This window comes from Schistocerca americana, chromosome 1, assembly GCF_021461395.2.
Source record: "Schistocerca americana isolate TAMUIC-IGC-003095 chromosome 1, iqSchAmer2.1, whole genome shotgun sequence".
NCBI classification, from domain to species: Eukaryota; Metazoa; Arthropoda; class Insecta; order Orthoptera; family Acrididae; genus Schistocerca; species Schistocerca americana.
In genome coordinates, this window is record NC_060119.1 from 281,829,276 (window position 1) to 281,850,740 (window position 21,465).

Genomic DNA, 21,465 nt, shown 5'->3' on the forward strand with positions numbered 1-21,465 from the left:
TTGTATTAAATGTTATAAAATGTAAACTGCAACTTATAAGTGAATTAATAAAATTATTTGTATATGTTGTACGTAAATGGATGTAACTAATAAAAAAAATTTAAGAAATTAATTATTTGTTAATCAGGCCCACCAGATCATGTTACTGTATCTTAGGAATCTTTCAATATGACAATAATTTTGAAAGAAATAAATTGTACTCCAAAGAATGATTATATGAAAAGAGGAAAATTTGAAATTAGGGCAGGGCCTTGGATGCCCTGCACATGCATTCATGTGTGTTTTCGGCACCATGCATCCTAGGGTGGTACATCGATGGCGTTTCGTGAGGCATATGGTCACGGGTGCAGAACGTGACACGGTTCCCTTCCAAGCGTCGTCGCAAGAGTGAAGTAACCTGCGCTTTAGAACTATGCACTGTCGTCTGACGGACAGGAGAGAATGCCATCTATGTGCAATCACATAGCACCACATAATAAAAGTCCATGGTGCTCGCTTGCCAAGCTTTGAATTCTTTGCATACCCCATTAGTGCCATATGTAGAGCTGGTTCCGCGCAGGATGGCCACCAGGATAAAGTTGGGGTGTATGCTGGGCGTCTTCGAAGACAGAGAGCCCACGCTTCCTCAACGATCCGTCGGCAATCTGGAATAGTCGGGTGGGAAATGATTAATTTCCACAGGCCACGACTGTGCCACACCTTTTGGCGGATGAGGACGACATCACAAATGTAGACTTCAAGGTGATAGAAAGCCACGGGCTAAACGTGGACATGTCGTCGGCAGCTAGGGAACGTTTGAGGCGACTGGACGAATTCCCTTATAAGCGGCATTACCTCGTCAGCAAAGAATGTTGCTTCGGTCACGACATCGACTGGAGCCGGACGGCGCATATACTTCATTGAGGATGCAGACGCCATACCTCCAGTATTAGGCAGATACACTACATCTTCAGCAGGGAGTCCAGAACGGAGGACGATGGACACTCCACTACCGTTGTCAGAGGCATGGGAGATGTGTGCCGCCGTAGAAACGTGTCAGGTGTGGAAATCAGCAACGATCACTTTTTGGAGGAGGGAAATGTCGACATCAGCAGCGTAAAAGGCCCCTCGGAACATTGCCAGTTTGTGTGAAGCCCGAATGGTGACCAGATTCATCGTCGCGATGCAGCAGTGTTGTGTGCGTGATGCCACTATTGGCAAAGTTGGTTCTGCAGAGATGTTCGGCTAGCGTGTAATATCCAGTGCAGTCACAGTAGCCGCAATCACTGGATGGAAAGTGGGCCGGCACCTCCAAGGGGCAATGCCTGACGGGCGAGCCACCATCGTCGACATCGTCATCTCAGGAGTCTGGAAGAAGTGGCAAGCCACTGTCGCACTCATTGAAGGTGAAGTCTGTGATAAGGTTTAGGATTAGTAAGCAGGGCACTGGGCTGCTGGAGTGGAATGATGAACCCATTTGAGGACACAAAAATTTATTTTTACCACGTTAATTAAAACAGAGCACTGCTAACCACACAATTATTAATTAGTACTTGCAAATGGCGGTGATCTACGCCGATTATTCAATTGTATAAAAGTAAAGATGATAATTCAAAAAAAATTATGAGAAGAAAACGCCTTATGGCCCCAACTTTCAATTAATACAATTTAAAAAAATAATTTACACAAATATAACTTCAACATAACTGCAGATCTGAGCTCACTAGTTGTGAATATGGAAAACACAAATTTGCACAGCTATTAGGTTTAAAAAATACTCATATAGCAAGACAAATAGATGAATTAACTATTATGAAAAACATTCGGCAATATGATGTGATGAGAGCCTGATAGATCTACACAGCAATCAGCACATTCTCGACGTTTGGCGTTCACATCGGCCACACGTCTGATTTCCGTGCTCGAGAGCTCAGGTGACAGCAACAGGCAGGAGGGACTGCGTACACCAGTTACAGCTTCTAGAACACACAAACCCAATATTAATACACAGTTCACTAAAATAATAAAACCAACAGCCAAGCACTGAGTAGCGCCAGATAAAGGAAGAGATGTTAACCGTTATAGTGTGATAACTACAGTTATTGTTAAAGCAATAGCTCATTAAACAGCCTTCATAAATTTATAAACCTCAACTAGCTCAAGGTGATAATGAGCAGGCAATCCGCACACAGCCAGCCGGAGTGGCCGAGCGGTTCTAGGCGCTGCAGTCTGGAACAGCGAGACCACTACGATCGCAGGTTCGAATCCTGCCTTGGGCATGGATGTGTATGATGTCCTTAGGTTAGTTAGGTTTAACTAGTTCTACGTTCTAGGGGACTGATGACCTCAGAAGTTAGGTCCCATAGTGCTCAGAGCCATTTGAACCATTTAGCCAATCCGCACACAATCCTAAATACCAAAGCCTGGTTTGACGGTGCAAAATTGTTACTATGATAGTTGACAACAAGAAGTTTGCCATTCTAGTTTAAAATGGTGGCTGAAGTTTTATACACATAAAAACTTTGATTCATAAAATTTAGCACTTCAAATATTACCAAGAAAAAATGGAATCGCCGAGTATCGGTTACACTTGTAATGCAATGGAACGAGGACACAGCACAGTTAGATGGACTTGTAATACTAAGTATCCCGGACCCACGTACAAGGGGTTTAAGGAATGTTTAGCGAAAATCAAAGTGGCTACACAGAGCAAAGACATCCAAATGGTCCACCACAAGGATTCGAGGAGGATAGAGCCTATTTTGACCTGTGACTGCTTCTGCATTCCAGTTTCGCTCGCCGCCAGACCCAAGCGCCGGAACATCAACACCATGTGTCCTCGCAATGCACCAAGAGCCGATTGACTACTCGCGATGCTCCGTGCCCTGTTTTCCCTCTGTCACTGCCGCGAACCGACTCTGCGCCACTGCACTCGACCGAGTCTCCTCACTCCTCGCGAGCGGCGGCCGTCCTAAACAGAGGGTGCTAGCGAACCAGGACGCGGCGAAGCGCGTAACTTCCACAGAGAAACTGATACTGCCAAGAGCTTCGCAGGAACTCACGGCTCAGTGTGGTGACGCTGCTATAGCGGGATCCATGAAATGTCCCTCTATGGGATCCATCGTTGTCGGGTGGGACTGCTCCTTGGATGTGACATGAGGAGCGGCCACTGCTGTCTTCATGGCGCTCCAAGGGGGATCGCTGTCTTGTATCCGGTCCATTGCCTGTGATGCCACATGAAGAAGTGTGTCGTCGGATGGTGTTTGACCTCTTCCGTTTTCGGGGCGATCACTGTTTTCGGAAGTGCTGTTCTATGTCAGAAAGTAGACGTCCAACGTCCGAGGTCGCACCCATCTGAAAAAAAGCAGAGGTAGTCACCGCACTCGCATCAATGTTCATTGCAGCGAGCGAGCTGGTCATCGAGCTCTGGAGGCTTGGCGGTCTCAAACTGTTGGAGGATATGGTGCCGGGGATGTCGCGGTTGCACCGCTTTCTCCAGTGGGGAGTGTCAGGGAGAGAACAGGCGCTTCCTGAAGTGACGCATCAGGGTTGCGCAAGGCTGTGGTGTAGCTGCCTGGTAAAGAAGTGCCATCGCTTTGGGTGCTGATTCACTGGTCGGCACGTGGAGCAAATGTCAACGGAGACTGACCCAACATGGCGCTCTTGTTCGCATCCGGCACACATCCGCGGCGAGCCATCATACATAACGGTGGCTCGCGCGCCACCTATCAACAGATAGGATGGTACCTGCTTGGACACTTCGATCTTCATTTAGCGGACACCCTGCAACACGAGGTATGTCGTGAATGTCTGCCATTTTTCTGCGATGAGGCCCGAATCATTGCTGTAGGGTCGTAAAGCTTCGATGACCATGTCTTGTAGCACATCGAAAGGGAGATCAAAGAGCAGAACTGTTCAAAGACCGAAACCAGCGTGATCTATCGTTACCTCCCCAATATGCCTGTCAGAATGCTTGAACCTGAGTCCGTGTGCGTGTTGTCGAATTACCACCGTCGTCATTTTAATATAGACGATACTGCCAGTGATAGAGAAGTGAACACCTATCACTTCCTGCGGGTCCATATGTAGCTCTTCACGAATGAATTGTTCGATTACATAAGCGCGTGGTCGTGCATGTTCGGCTTGGAATGCTACTTTAAGTGTCGCTCGGTGGTAATAGTGCGCCATGAGGTGCAATAGTAACAGACGCTGCACAACGCTAAATACCACGACGCGGAAACAAAGAAATCCGGTGCCCTGTACGGCGCCCAAGCCGGTAAGCTGGTCCGCACGCGACCACCGCCGAAAGCCGACCGTCCGTTTGATCGCCATTTACGCTAACGTCCAACACCTGCGCGCAGATACATCAGTTACACAACTGACGTGTAAAATTTCTCTTGAGATTTTCTCGGAACTGCCAGAGTACAGCGCCTTATTGCTTACACAGTGTGTTGTTGTGGTGGCCTACTAAAGGTGCACAAAGTTTGAACAAAATCTGTGAGCCCAACGTCGTGGTCTCTCCTTGATTCTATGATTCGACTACAGTATTTACATTGGTTGTAAACACACTACTTACATGACGATGTGTAGCCATCATTTCAGTTAGATGTCACTCCAAACGAAAAACAGGCCAACGAAAATCTTTTTTAAAACTTTTTTTTACTTCGCTAGGTGATCTTTAAAGATTTTCATGAATTGAATCCAAATCTAGCCTTAGTTTTGTTGTGTCACTCATAGATTTCGAGCAATATGCTTTTTACTATATACCATAAAAATCCTATGCTATACGGTAAACGTGGACACTAATGAAACGCTTTTTTAAAACATAAGCATGGTTTGTATTTACAGTAAGCTACTCAATGATATGTGTTATTAGACATTTCACTTTTCAGCTGGAACTGGTTTATATTTTCATTCTCTTCTTTCTTTGAAAGTACTTGTGTAACTTTTGCTATGATGAGTCGCTCGCTGAACTTCTCCGTGAAGTGACCAACAGTAGTCCGCCATCATGTTGGTGTTCCAGCGCCCTTGGTAGCGTTTCTTCATCACTTTAATATCCTGGTGAAAACGCTCTCCTTGCTCCTCACTAACATATTGTACGGGGAGTAATCAAGGTGACTGTTCAGAAAGAGAACTTTCAAGCTCATTAAACATCCAAAAGTTTTAAACTTCTTTAACATTGTAGGCATAATTACAATAGAAACATATTCTGGGTCTTTTTCATGTCCTAAGAACTTTTTAACGACTTGCCTAAATGATACCCATGCTTCTTTCTCATTTAAAAGAAGGCATCTTTGTCGAACCTGCAATTAGAAATTTCGTGTTTGATGTTTGAATTCGCAATGACCTTTCTTATTTAAGTTCAATTTAAGGCCATTGTGGATTCAAAGTTAACATCAAACATCAGTTTTCTAATGTCAGGTCCGACAAAGACGCCTTCTTTTAGTTTAGCTTCTGAAAGGTGTGGAATCTTTTGGCAGAGATACTTAAAACATGGTCGATCTTTAAGCAAAGCTTATACAAACTGTTTCATTATGCCTAACTTTATATGTAGAGGTGGCAGGAGTACGATTTTTGGATCCACAAGGTTTTTTCACCAGGTCTCAAAGACTCCCTCACGGACCAGTTCTTTCTGCACCAGTGTTGATCCTAAGCCCTACTGTCCCATTCACACAAGAAAATGGAAATTTGGTAAAGCCACGTTGATGACTAAAGAGCACGCATGTTACTTTTAGCTCGCCACATATCATCCAGCCATGAGAAGAATAGCCTATTTTATTTAGCACCATTTCTAGGCTTTAATAGCTTTCTTTCATATGTTCAGAAAGTCCAACAGGTATAGAAGCATACATGTTACCAATGTGTAATAAAACAGCCTTTACACTAGTTTCGGATAAATCAATAAACAACCGGCCAGTGTGGTCAAGCGGTTCTAGGCGCTTGAGTCCGGAACCGCACTGCTACTGCGGTCGCAGGTTGGAATCCTACCTCGGACATGGATGTGTGTGAAGTCCTTAGGTTAGTTAGGTTTAAGTAACTCTAAGTCCGAGGACTGATGACCTCAGATGTTAAATCCCAAAGTGCTTAGAACCATATGAACCAATTTTTTTAATCAATAAACAGCCTCCGGTCTTCCTTTTTGTATTGAATACCAAACCCATTCATCAGACTGGAAATGTCTGAGCAGTACACTAAATCACCTCCTTGCTGAAAAAATTTGGAAAATTGCTGCTCTCACTTTCTGCACATGTATATGCTGGTTCCAACTGCCAATAAGTTCTTTTCTTGTAATCTAGAGCCAAGCAATTCAGCATTTTCTTTCGTTAAGCATAGATCCCTAATCAAATCTTTAAGCTCGGTCTGAGTAAACAATCTGGGCACTACTACAATGGAATTCATCATCATCTGGTTCATCTAAATCTCATTGTACATCAGAAAATACTTGTGTTGGAATAGAATTTAAATCATCTGGTAGTTCAGGAACTGACAAATCTACACCATGCCCTACTGGTCGGATGGCGCACGGAAGGTTAGGGTGGTTTATTACCTTCCTGTTTTTCGAATTATGACCAGTAATATCAACACTGCAAAAGTAGCAATCATCGGAATGATTTCTTGGCTCCCTCCATATCATAGGAACAGCAAATCTAATGGCCTTTTTCTCCTTTTTGTACCATGTTCTAAGATCTTCAACACACACATAAAATACCTTATGCGGCCCTCAAGATTTATCTTGATCACCAAGTTTAGATACATTGTATGACAGATAAACATTTTTCACACAGTCTGTAGTGTTTCGTTGGTGTTGTTAAATTACAAAATCACCACAAACATAACAGAAACTACAGCAGAGTTTTTACGACCATGATTAGACATTGTACTGAGCACATGTACAGGAAACGGGAAAGTTAGGTTAGGTTGACAGTAAACAAAACACCATCTGTTAACACAAAAATAGAATCGACCTATTTTGCCAGCAAATGTTTCTCCTCAGTGCTACCAACGTCATCTACATTCATTACATCTCCTTTTTAAATTATTTTAACTATAAAAAAGCTGTACAATTCTTTAAAAAATCGCTTAATTTAATAAATTGAACTGTAATGTGTGAAGAAATGGCGGGTGATAAAGTTTCGTAAGTATCAGATTTGGATTTACCACCCGCAAAAACATAGGAATAAGGTAATTTCTTCAAAAAAATTTCATCGTTGGCCTGTGTTATGTGTGGAACACATACCAGTACTGCCTCCAAGAAGCTTTGCTACCGTGCGAAATTTGTAGGGGAGTGATGATAATCACTTACGTAACGCGTTTCTCTGAATTTTATTCGCGGCCCGCACACGAAATACCCTGCGCCAATCAAAACATCCGGCTGTAGATACTAAATGCTACGCATGCGAAGCCGGACTGGCTCGCCAGTCCTGTGTACAAGAAAAGATTCCCCAGCGGTTCTCTAGTTCAGAAATTGCATTTTAATGTCGGTTAATGTGATGTGTCAGAATATCGTGGTTTCCTACGTGTAACGAGTAAAAACATCTACCAATAGATGCCGCAGTGCGACCGTGACAGCGTCATCAACCATGGTGATTATTGTTCTGATATTAGTGGTTGCGACTGGCATAGTATTTCAGACCTTATGGTTTGTGTAGGGTTATATACAAGGTCTCCTGACTATCGTCCCAGCAGACATATATTGTGTGATCAGCTGAATCCAGTCACCTCTGTGTAATGTGGAACTGATCACTAGACGTCACGAGAGGTGGACCTGCAAGGGTAAAAGGAGGACGGAACAATTTTGCTGTCAGTAGAGAAGGAATAAGATCAGAATGTGTCTAACAGGTGAGCTCATTGACATCGAATGTTCACCACTGATTTGGTGTCACCTGAGAAAGAAATCCATCAGCGATATGTAAACCGTCCTACAGCTGGCCAAGTCGACTGTTGATGACGTTACTGATGAGACGAAACCACAAAGGGACAACCATAAGTAAACCGAGACCAGGCACACTTTGTATTCTGATTGACAATGACGGTCGAGCACTGCAGAGGTTGTTGTAAAAAGTCGCTTGAAAACAGTGGTGGATGACCCTCGCGAATTCTTAGCTCGCACAGTGACTGTGTTTGTGGAGTTACAAAGAATGGGGTACAATGGTCTGGTAGTTCCTCATAGGCCACATATATCTATAGACATTGGTAACAGATCAATGGGGTGATGTACAGAGCGACAGTGAATGACTGGTAATAATCATGCTATGCTCTGAGGGAATCCAGTGGACGGGATTGGGTTTGGCAAATACCCAAAGGATTTTATCTGCTTTTGTATAGGTGTTGCAGAAAAATATGTAAACACCAAAACCACAACATTACCGTACCTAATACTGTACAGGAGACACGTTGGCAATCAAAAAGGCTTCAGCTCGTCTCGCATGTATCAATGCAAGTCCTGTATGGATTTCAAGGGAACCGTATACCACTCTTCATGCAAAACAGTAGCACTCCCGATAAGTATGGAGGTGGATAGCGACTAAGCAGCCTTCTTCCCAAAATAGACAATGAAGGCTCAATAATACTGACATCTAGTGACAGTGGTGGTCAGGGGAGATGCGCTTGTTCATCACTGCGCTCACAATGCCAGCGCTGGACAATGTGAGCTTTGAGAACAGGAGCACTGTCGTCTTGGAACACATCATCTCCATTCTGGAACAAACCTTCTAACAAGGGGCGGACTCCATCAATCCTAATTATCGTATTAATCTTGACAGAAATGCGGGCTTGCGGAGAAATCATGCAGCCCATAGAAAGCCACAACATGACTGCCCGTCACCGAACCCCCGCCGTGTGTCACCCTTTGGACGTAAACACATCTGGAAGCTATAAACAGTACGAAAAAAGACTCATCAAACCAAATTGCTTTCTTCCATTGCTCCATAATCCAGGTTATGTGGGTCCGGCTCAAGGTTTTACTGTTACATTTACATGACTGATGAGCGATTTTGGAATTCGAGATTGCCTGCAATTCCTTGCTTACGGAGCTCATTTCGTGTTCTCCTTGTGATGGCAGGGTTCGTTAGTGTGAATTTCAGTTCAGCAGTGACTGTTGGAGGTGTCGTTCTCTCATATTTTGACGAAATCCTCTTAAACAACCACCCGCCAGGATCACTCTACACACACCTTTGGCGGCGTTATGGTTTAGCAGTTAATGTTTTCCCGATTTTACCATTTGCAGTATAAACCTTCGATACAGTGCGCTGTTCTCACCAAGACTGGCCCACGCAACGTGTTGTTCGACCGGAGCCGCTAGCGGATAAATACAACAGCGCAACCTGTAGCCTTGGCTAGAATCGGCATTTATGTTCTACTGTGCACTTCCCACGATCTTCTCATGTTTTTGTCCAGCCCCTGTTTGTAGTATCAACTGTAGAGTAGAAACTGGGTAGTGTTGGGTAAGGGATGTTTGTCGTAGTTAAGATGAGGGATCCAAATTGCGCTTTAGAAAACGCTGAATGCGGGTGGATATAAACTCATTTTACGGCATTTTGTTCTAAACATTTGTTAACATCGAGTATAAAGTGTCAGGAAGTCTTTTCTGAGAGTATTTGTATGGAGTTTGGCCATGCATGGAAGAGAAAAATGGACAATACATAGTGTAGACAAGAAGAAAATACAAGATTTCGAAATCTGGTGCTACAGAAGAATGCTGGAGATTAGATGGGTAGATCACGTAGCTAATGAGGAGGTGCTGAACAGGACTCGGGAGAAGAGAAATATGAGGCACAACTTGACTAGAAGAAGTTGGTAGGACACGTTCTGAGGTACCAAGTGGTCACCAATTTAGTATTGGAGGGAAGCATGGAGGGTAAAAACTGGGGAGACCAAGAGGTGAATACACTAAGCTGTATCAGAAGGATGTATGTCGCAGTGGTTACTCGGAGATGAAGAAACTTGCATCGGATGGAATAGCATGGAGAGCTGCATCAAACCGGTCTCTGGGATGAACACCATAACAACTGTAGTATATTCTGACCGTTCCTCCATAGATCTTTGCTATCTCACTGAAAGCGTCCCCTGCAGAGTTCAAGACGTCATACAGGCTAATTGTGGTCACACCTCATATCCACGGTTACCTTTGATGGCATAACGTTTGTAGGCTACCTGCAGCATACGATCAATACTTAGTTTTCCACGTAACTCTGCTGAGGAGACATGGTGATTCCGTGATATTGTTACAAACTTTTGGGAATGACGATGAAGGGTTAATGTATCAATCTGACATAAGGGACTCTGGTGCAGAAATGACCAAGTCGCAAGTTATAAGCGAAAATCATTCTAATACCTCTGACACTGGAATACATGAACTGTTACTGTTGTTTCTAAATCTGTTGGTACTTAACTTTCATAGATGGTAGTATGGATAAAAAATAAAAAAAAACCAACGGAAAAACGTCTGCTAAACATGGCCTCGAAAACGCATTCCTTAAGAGCTATGACAACTAGACTATCTTTGCTACTTTGAAACACACCTTTTCTACTGAAGAAGTGCCTCAGATCTTGAGATATATACTTTAGAGGCCATATTGTTTTGTTTCATGAAAGTTTCTGACCCTAAAATCTTAGCAACAGCATTACCTGTGCATGTATTTATTCCACTGCCAGACGTCTCAGGAAGATTTTCGCTTATTACTTGCGACCGGTAGTTACTATACTTGGTATCCCTTTCTTCAAACGGATGCATTTACCCTCTTCTAACATCTCTGAAAGTTTGTAACATCATCACGAAACAATCCTACTTGCCATCAAGAGTGATCGCTTCTTAGAACGCTGCGACGCCTGTAGGATTCTTCCAAGCATCTCACGTTTCTCTCGGTTACATGTCCGATATCTTCCACATTATCATTATATGTCACTTGTGACACTGAACAGGTCAAAGCGATTTACGGAACAGACAGTGATTTCCTAATGGAACACTTGACGACATGAAATAAGAAACGGAAATTACTAAACACTTGGGAACCGCAATGTATCAGAAGTAGTCTCTATTCATGCAAGTTCTGTTAATTCGGTCTTACCACGGTAAATGTAAATTTTTTTTAATCGTTATCCCACAGAACATAACAAATTATTATGTTGATGCCCTAAGAAGACTGTAAAAATCATTTTGAAGCAAAAAATTTTAATTAATGCTAAAATATGGCTCTATAGACTGCCAAAGGGTGGGGGAATAGTGACACTGTAATTTAGTTTATAACCAGGTGATATAGGCATGTAAGGAATGTGAAAGTTACCATAAGTTCCAATGTGTATTATAAATACTCAAAAGAAACGTGTACAGTAGATGCACTGAGGTATAACACGAAAATCGTTAATAACATCCTATTCACTGACAAATTGTCACAAGAGCGGGAAGCTGTTACAATTAATTCAGGGCGACGAAGATTCAAGACAAGAAACTGGTAGATAGGTTACTACATTACTAGTACATTGATCCGTTTCTGCGATCTGACGACAGTGAATGCCAAATTGTGAGTTCGCGAAATTATGCTTGACAGAAGGGCGTCCACATCTTACTCATTAACGCACTATCGTTTATTGAGTACATTGCGATCTATGCACGACGTACCCCACTGCAGATCTCACCATTTATCAGCAGCGTCATAGTCTCGTCTGGCAGTTCTGATGTCGGCGGCCACTACACTATACGGTCAAAAGTATACGAACACCTCCAAAAACATACGTCTTTCATATTAGGTGCAGTGCGTTGTCACCTTCTCCCAGGTATTCCATATCAGCGACCTCAGTAGCCTTTAGACATTGTGAGAGAGCAGAATGGAGCGCTCCACGGAACTCACTGACTTAGAAAGTGACTGCAGGGACTATCACGCGCACGCCTCCCGCGAGACCCACATTCTCACTTTATATGTCCACATTATTAGTGTCCCTACTTAACACACTCATTACTCGTGCAAAACATTCTTACCAAGTCCCATAAGAGTTCGGGTAATACGTGCGCACCCGCACAGAAGAAGAAGGTCATGGCCGGTATTGACAGAACTATGTACTTATATGGATATGTCCGAAAGAACAGACACCACTGATGACCTGCAGCCGTCTAGAAAGAAATTAGAATTATATATTAATACCTTCAGCTGCCGACGGGCGTTGATATATATCAACGAGGACAGGTGAAACTGTGTGCCCCGACCGGGACTCTAACCCGGGATCTCCTGCTTATATGGCAGATGCTCTATCCATCTGAGCCAAAGAGGGCACAGAGGATAGTGCGACTGCAGGGACTATCTCGAGCACGACTCCCGCGAGACCCACATTCTCACTTTATAGGTCCACAAACTACATGTCTGAAAGAACACACACCATATCCATGTGAGTACATAGTTCTGGCAATATCGGCCATGACCTTCTTATTCTGTGCGGATGCACATATATTACCCGAACTCTTACGGGACTTGGTAAGAATGTCTTCCTCGTGTAATGAGTGTGATTTGTAGGGACACTACGAATGTAGAGTGTGGACATATAAGGTGAGAATGTGAGTCTCGCGGGAGTCATGCGCGAGATAGTCCCTGCAGTCGCACTATCCTCTGTGCCCTCGGTGGCTCAGATGGACAGAGCGTCTGCCATGTAAGCAGAAGATTCTGGGTTCGAGTCCCGGTCGGGGCATACATTTTCACCGGTCCCCGTTGGTATATATCACCGCCCGTCAGCAGCTGAAGGTATTAATATATAATTCTAATTTCGTTCTAGACAGCTGCAGGTCATTAAAGGTGTCTGTTCGTTCGGACATGTCCGAAAGAACAGAAACGATATCCATATAAGTATATAGACTTCGAAAGTGGTCAGGTGATTAGGTGTTACATGTGGCATACGTCTGTACGCGAGATTTCCACAATACTAAACTTCCCTAGGTCCACTGTTTCCGATGTGATAGTAAAGTGGAAGCGAGAATGGACACGCACAGTACAAAAACGTTTAGACCGACCTCGTTTGTTGACGGACAGGGACCTCCGACAGTTGAGAGGGTCGTAATGTGTAATAGATAGACATCTGTCCAGACAATCACACAGGAATTCCCAACTGCATCATGATCCACTGCAAGTACTATGACACTTAGGTGGGAGGTGAGAAAACTTGCATTTCATGGTCGTGCGGCTGCTTATAAGCCACACATCACGCAGATAAATGCCAGACAACGCCTCGCTTGGTGTAAGGAGCGTAAACATTGGACGTCTGAACAGGGGAAAACGTTGTGTGGATTGACGGATCAGGGTACAGAGTGTGACGATCCGATGGCAGGTTGTGGGTATGGCGAATGTTCGGTGAACGTCATCTTCCACCGTTTGTAGTGCCAACAGTGAAATACGGAGCGGTGGTGTTATGGTGTGGTCGCGTTTATCATTGAGGGAGCTTGCTCCCTTGTTGTTTTGTGTGGCACTATCACAGCAGAGGCCTACATTGATGTTTTAAGCACCTTCTTGCTTCCCACTGTTGAAGAGAAATTCGAGGACGGCTATTGCATCTTTCAACACGATCGAGCACCGATAAAGCTTTAGTCAGAAATCTTCTTTTAAAAGAATACATGGAAGGCAGGCCACTATGGTCTGCTCACACAAGTCAAGGGACAGGTAGCAACAGACTGAGGCGCCCGCGTTAGCAACTGTGGGCAGGTGAACATTGCACCAAGAGTGCCATCTACGAGCCGCAAATACAAACTGGCTACTTAATGTTCAAAATACAAACAGACGCTGATGAACATTATTTAGTACATGAAGTAAAAAACGATATTTTGTTTCACAGCAGAAGAGAAGAGAACGTTTTCTCTTCATAAGAACTTAGGAGTACAATTTACAGGATGAAAACGTCGTTATAGAACTACAGAGAGGGCTGAATGACATGGTCTGTAGAAAAACAATGTAACAGGAAATGCCGCCAATATAAACCATTTGAGAAACGAAAAGCTGTGAGTAAACTTAGATAGAAAAACGTTTCGGTAATAGCACGAGGGAACCCGTATTCATATATCAAGCAACGGCTTTATACCGTTTAAGAATGAAGTTACCAATTCGAGAAAGATGTTTAAAAATTTCCAATTCATAGAGAATAATCTACGCCCTTTCTTCTCGGTGTCCAAAATGTTGATATCGTGAACAACTTTAGGCGCGTGGCCTGTAATCAAAAGGTGGTCGGCAAAATATCAATTTTCTGTGGTACCGCCATTTATTCCTAAAAGATATTCTTTTTATCTGGTTGTAAAGCCACGTCCGGTTTGTCCTATGTAGTAAGAAGAGCAGGTGTCGCAGAAAATATTATAGACACCCAAGGTTGAACGAGTCGATTTTAAATTATGAATAAAGTTTATTTTAAAATTATTATTCGTTGAAAATGCAAAATTACAGTTATATTTATCTGGAAGAAGGCTACCTGCAGATCGACATATGTGAGCAGCCCGTAGTGGCTTGCTTTCTACGCATTCTACTTTAAAAGTTTAGTGACTAGAGCTTTCTCGCTTTCTGTTTATTTTATACCTGACATGTAGGTACTGTTTCCTTTTGTAGTGTTAGTCAGTTTTCAGTCTTAAAACTCTACTTCTATACCCTTAGGTAGATAAAAAGTTACCATGTCTGCTGCTGTCAGATAAAACATTGCCTTTCTTTTTGTAGTGTTAGTCAGTTTTCAGTCTTAAAACTCTACTTCTATACCCTTAGGTAGATAAAAAGTTACCATGTCTGCTGCTGTCAGATAAAACATTGCCTTTTACTTAATGTAATAAGTAATATTCATCTGTCTATACTCTGAATTTTCTTGCTGCTCTATATACACTGAAGAGCCAAAGAAACTAATACTCCTGCCTAAAATCTTGAAGGGCCTCCCAGAAGAAGAAGAGATGTCGCAACATGATGTAGCATGGATTCGACTAATGTCTGAAGTAGTGCTGGAGGGAAGTGGCACCATGAATCTTGCAAGGGTCTCCATAAATCCGTGAGAGCACGAGGGGTTGGAGTTCTTTTCTGAACAGCACGTAGCAATGCATCCCAGATACGCTCAATAATGTTCATGTCTGGGGAGTTTGGTGGCAAGCGGAAGTGTTTAAACTCAAAAGATTGTTCCTGGTGCCACCCTGTAGGAATTCTGGACGTGTGGGGTGTCACATTGTCCTGTTGAAATTGCTCAAGTTCGTCGGAATGCACAATGTACAATAATGGATGTGGGTGATCATACGGGATGATTACGTACATGTCACCTGTCAGAGTCGTATCTAGACGTAACAGGGGCCCCATATAACTCCGACTGAACACGCTTCACACCATTAAAGAGCACCTACCAGCTGTAACAGTCCCCTGCTGACATGCAAGGTCCCAGGATTAATATTGTCTCCATAACCGTACAAGTCCATCCGCTTGATACAACTTGAAACAAGACTCGTCCGACAAGGCAACATGTTTCCAGTCATCAACAGATTAATGTCGGTGTTGACGGGCACAGGTGATGCGTAATGCTTTGTGTCGTGCAGTCATCGAGGGTACACGAGTGGGCCATCGGCTCCGAAAGCTCATATCGATGATGTTTCGTTGAACGGTTCGCACTCTGACGTTGAAGGCCCAGCACTGAAACCTGCAGCAGTTTGCGGAAAGGTTCCATTTCTTCTGCCGCGTTGAACGATTCTCTTCAGTCATCATTGGTCCCATTCTTGGGAGATCTTTTTCCGGCCGCAGCGATGTTGATGTTTTACCGGATTCCTGATGTTCACGGTACACATGTGAGGTGGTCGTATGGGAAAATCCCAACTTCATAGCTGCGTCAGAGACGCTGTGTCGTATAGCTCGCCGACTATAGGGCATCACATTATAATTCTCTTAAATCGTCTACTCATTATGTTTGTAGCAAATACCAACCGTAGGAATTATGCAAGCCTTGTCAGACACATAAATCGATTATTGGAACACCAAGCAGCTTCTATCAATTAGGATAAGAAATGATGTCTTCTTTGGGAACCTCGGAATTGGTTTAAGCCCTATTCCTGGCTGTTTGTTGATTGTTTATTCAGCTAGTGGAATTGCCTGATCCTAATTAATGGGGTCATGCAGTTCTCCGTTTACATTTCATCCACATAGTCATTTGATTCATATGAGGCATGTACCAGCCTCTCCACCTGACAAACATAGTAAAAAATTCTACTCTGACAGGTGGGCCACCACACATGTATCTTTAATTGTGTCTTTTCAGGAATGAACGAACACGTCTTTCCTTCCTAGAGTGAATCCCGTTGTAAAGGCTCCACTGCTTTTAATGACTGTCGCAACAGTGGTGTCAAAAAGAAAAAGAAGAACCACAGGAAGTCTTATGCGACATACTTTGTTAACGGTGTAAATTTTGTCCTTTGTGTTCTCGTATGTAAAACGTTTCTGTATCGTATTTTGTGGGACGAAGATTTGATACCAGTCAAGAATTTTTTTCATCGTGCTTAGAAAACCGCCTAAGAACGCACACTGTTTGGCCAGAGTACTTGATCAACGATCATTAATCCACTGCACTTATTCGATCAGAATGTGGCTCAGCTGCCAGTTCGAAAACTTACGCACTTCACATTAAGCTAAACGATCATGTCCATGATACAATGGGCTTCGTTATACAAAATGCTCTCAAATTTCTATAGATGTCAGGAAGGCACCGTTCTCGAAGCTTTGACAGCTAGGGGTGTTGCTTGTGAGACTTTCGCTGTATTTTCGCTATGCTTTGAATGACAATCCAACTATTACTATTCTATGACAATTGCGAAACCTAAGTGTTCTCACCTCTAGTAGTAATGAGGAAATCAAGGGAATGAACTGTGTGACGGTGTATAGGTCATTCACGATACGAACAGCAGAGCTCTTTCATACTAGGTATCATTTCCTATGTAAGATATAAGCGCTGCAGACTTTAAATTCTGAGAAAGATAAGCGGGAGAGAGAGGGAGAGAGGGAGAGAGAGGGAGAGAGAGAGAGACTGGAGGTTGGAGGGAAAATGAGAAAATGTGAGGGAGAGAGGAGGGAGATAAGAGGGAGGGAAAAGGAGAGAGATTTATTGTCGCCTCTTATGATAAACCAATATGCAGCTGTAGAAACCGAACATTGCCCCATTTAACATCAAGTAGTTGACCTTTAGTGTGAGATTTTTTGCGAGTAGTAGTTACTGCTGAGTTGCGACGAACCTGTTGTGTCGTCATTGATTATCTGATAAACAAACGTACTCTCACATTAGCAGATTTTTCTGTAAATGACTAAAAAATCGGATGAGGAAAGAGCCAAAGTTAAGAGTGTGATTTCACGTAAAGCAATGAAATTACACTGAATGTATTTTTAAAACATTCTAACTGCTTTTTCTGTGGAATAAAATATTGGTGGTAACACACGCCTTGCTAAACCTGATGAAATGAAAGTGATTCTTTATTTGAAAGAACTGATCGGGGCACTGGCATATGATAAATTGAAGCATTTTGTAAATGAGCTCTGTTTCTCATTTACTCACAGCATTATTAGTGTGTTATCACAAAATAAACTGGATTTAGTAACTGAAGCTGTATGCTGTTTGTTGAAAAATATATTTGTGCTAAATATGGACTAATACATATCGTGATCGCCTGGGGAAAGAAACAGACCTCAAAGTTAAGATTTTAATACCTCTTAATATAATAAAATGACAATGAATCATGGATTATCAGGCAATGTAAGTTAAGTGTAATTCATTTGCATCAGTATTACAACGGCTTTTTTTTGTATATAATCGTACCTTATTGGCTTTTAAATGGTATCAGTGATTCGATTTAATTGTCTGCGTTTTACAGTGTTTACTTATGTCTTGTGGCTTCTGAATATAAGTTTCGTTGAATGTGGACCTTCAGTGCTTGCAGCTGGTCTGGTATTAAGTTTTACGTACTCGTATTGTATGGAACGAAGTCAAATCGAAATAGATTATACACAGTCAAAATATGCGGTCTTGTCATAAACGAACTAAAAGTTTGCAAAGGTGTTGCAGGGAAGGTTGTACTGCAAAATAAACAGTAACGAATAAAATTCGATCTGTTGCGCCGTTTCCGAGTTAATTAGCATTATCGTTAGTCAATAAGGCCGCTGCTCGCGCAAGTTTAAAAGGTCCGCCGGTCACCAAATCCGTAAGCCGGCCGCTGCGATCGAGCGGTTCTACGTGTTTCAGTACACAACCGCGCTGCTGCTACGGTCGCAGGTTCAAATCCTGCCTCGGGCATGGATGTGTGTGATGACCTTCGGTTGATTAGGTTTAAGTAGTTCTAAGTCTATGGCAATGATGACCTCAGATGTTGAGTCCCATAGTGCCTGGAGCCATTTTTGAACTAAATCTGTACTTAGTTTGGTTTCCTAAAACCGAACAAGAGAGCTATACAAAAATTGAACATGTCACGTTATTAAGGATCCAGTACGAGCCAGTTGTTGAGCAGTGTCGTGTGCTGTCATCTACGCTATGAGAACAACTGACGCCTACTGTACTTGGCGGACCACTTGAATTAAAGCGCACAACGGCCTGATTGGTTAACTTCAACGCTAATTAATTCTGAAACTGCGCTACATGCCTAATTTCTTTTATTAACAATTCTTTCTAAGCCTGGCCTATCCTCCAGCACTCTTATAAGCTTGGGGGCAGCATGGGTTTATACATAATTTTGGCCTCATTATATTGGGTCTGTTCCATAGTCTTAAGTTCTTATACTTCTTGTTCTTCTAGGTGTACGCTGCAGTGTCGATTCCAAACAATGTGTCCCCACAGCAATTAACACACTGGAAAGGAGATGAAGAAGTGACTTCTTCATGGTCGTCCTTACCACATTTGCTACAAGTGGCTTCTCCCTTACATCTAGGAGTAGTCTTCCCGAAGCGCTGGCGTACGAAACAGCGCATTGTTTCTGGGCATAACGCCGCACACATAAACGAAGGAAACCTGCCTGAATTTGGTGAGGACGTTTCGTGCTACTGAATGTCAGCATAAAGGAGTCAGATTTGACAAAAATTCCCATTTATTTCCTTCATGATGTTGTGCATGTCGATTAGATCTTCTGCTGCCAACTCATTTGCAATTTCTCCTTGGAAATGAATGGTATATCCCTGCATGTGACAACACGTTTGCTGTAACTCAAGGCAGTGTGGAGTTCATTGTCTACTGAACACTCTCCAATGCATATAGCTTTTTATAGGGTATTGTCTTGCCGAGAATTTGGAGTTTCACTGAAAGGGTCCCATTGCACAAGCGCTTTACTCATTTTAAGGAGCTACAGATTCCCTCTAAACTCCTTCCTACACTACAGGGTGAAACCATATCAAAATTACCCTCTTCCCCTTTCACAAATGAAACAACTTCTGATAACCAGCATCCATTCTGTTACAAGAGACAGTACGTTTAGATTAAACTCCTGAATCAGGAGGCCTGGCTACATGAGCCATCTTGAAAGACGGGATGCTAGTATGTTCCAGCGGCCCACCCTTTCCGTTGGAAGGAGGGAGAGAACATTTAAAAAAATCTTTTTCGGTCCAACGAGCAGTTAGGAAAATGAAAGTCAACGTGGAGTCTCAGGTCCCTAGGTAAGCTTTGTACAACTGAGGAGCGTCAGTTTCCAGAGGTTTACCAATAACGACTGTGCCACCTCAACAGACATGCAGCTCATCAGCAACCCGCACACCTTGAGATTGAGGCGTTTTACCAACCTCGCGATCCAACTGGTCAAGCGAATATCCCCATTATGTTTTTACGGAACCATTAGTGCGCGCCTCCTACTCGAACCTGCTCTGTTTTTTCTAAACGGTCCTTTATTCTCTCGCATCGCACATTCGCCTTCACCGCTTGCGGAATTAGTGGTCACATAAACTTGTACGGTATGGCGGTTCCTTTTGTTAAAAGGAGCAGGATAAACTTACAAATTCGTTGATACCCTCTAATCTCGAAATCAACAGTTAAGCCTAAAAATAAAGTCGTTTTATAGTTTGGCTCGGCGCTATAAGGGACGTAAATAAAATACATCTGCGAAAATTAGTTACCCGCAGAAAGCTTATAGCTACACTTAGCGTCTAGCTGCAACAAAATTGATATATGTCAACGCCCGTCAGCAGCTGAAGGTATTAATATAATTGGAACAAAGTCTGCATTCGTTTTCAGAAGAAAAGATGATGTACTCTATAAAGAGTACTCTGGATAAAAGTACAGGAGAGCAAATATTTTCCATTGCATACGTCGTACAAGCAGTGTGTATGAATCACACATTTTTATACACCTTTGAAGGAGTCTAGTTGCAATTACTTTGCCACTTTTTGTGTTTAATTGCCTTGAACTATTTGCTTCCCATTGCTGACCTGAACTTACTCCCTTGGTCAAGACGCTTTATGATGTAACCATGTTTACAGTGCATTATTAAAGGACACAAGAAGCTTATTACGCGGTTACGTATCAGATCAAGAAATGCTCTCTACGCTTACACTTATTATAATATTTGAATCCTAGAACGTACTCAGACCTGAAACGTAGTAAGGTACATCAAATAGAATGACGTACTCCGTACCTGAAAGGATTCATTTAGCTTCGTAGCTTCTGTCTTTCTCAAAGCGTGACTTGGTACCACTACAGTGTATGTTAAGGAAATAACAATTATATGTGGTATCAAACAACGTATTTCACTAGATTGATGATTTGTTGGTAGTTGGGATTGTGTAAGATACAAAGGCATCGGCAAACAAAAAAGTTACTTCAGACGTGCCCGATGAAAGTGCGTTGCAACCCTCGTCGTTCATGCAGCAGATTGTTAACCAGGTTGACAATATCAACGGCAACCGCAAGATTGTCGCAGATGAAACGATTGACTTACCCATAATGAAGTACTGTCTGAATGAAGCAACAGCAATACTCAGTCAGACGCTTATAAGACTTCGAATAATGACAAAGTTTAGTAACTGCACGTCAGTATAAAATTATGCCAAGCGAAAGAGAGGCAGTATCTTAACTATAATATTAATGACTCACAATTACAAGCAGTCCACTCATACAAATACTTGGGTGTAATAGGTTTCATGGGTAAGGAATGGAATACTAACACACGCGGTCAGTATGCATATTCCAGACTTCGATTCATTGGCAGGATACTGAGGAAATTCGCACAGTCTACAAATGAAATGATAATATGTCATTATTTGCTGGGAGACCTGGTCTGCGTTAGCTCTGCCGCGTGCTGCAAACTTTTGTATTCGAGGCCTCTTCGACGATTTTTCGAGTCGATAACGATGAAATGAAATGATAGGGACAGCGCAAACATCCAGTCCTTCAAGGAACATAATCTTCTACGTTCTCGGGTAATGAACCCGGTTCCCCGCCGATCTGGGAGCAGCGAGATGGACCACTAGCGCGAGCAGTAGTCAGTCTACCGATGAGGCTGATTCCGATCTATTGTTAGTCCCATTTCAGGAAAGTATGAAGTGTGTT

At 42.8% G+C, this 21,465-nt stretch overlaps 1 protein-coding gene and 1 non-coding gene across 2 annotated transcripts in view; both read left to right on the top strand.

Annotated features, from left to right (window-relative positions):
• Nucleotides 1-21,465, top strand: part of LOC124625619 — a 753,924-nt gene that overhangs the window by 145,415 nt on the left and 587,044 nt on the right. The window lies entirely within an intron of this gene.
• Trnat-ugu lies at nucleotides 12,580-12,654 on the top strand. The gene has a single exon. It is a non-coding gene; the product is annotated as a tRNA-Thr (tRNA).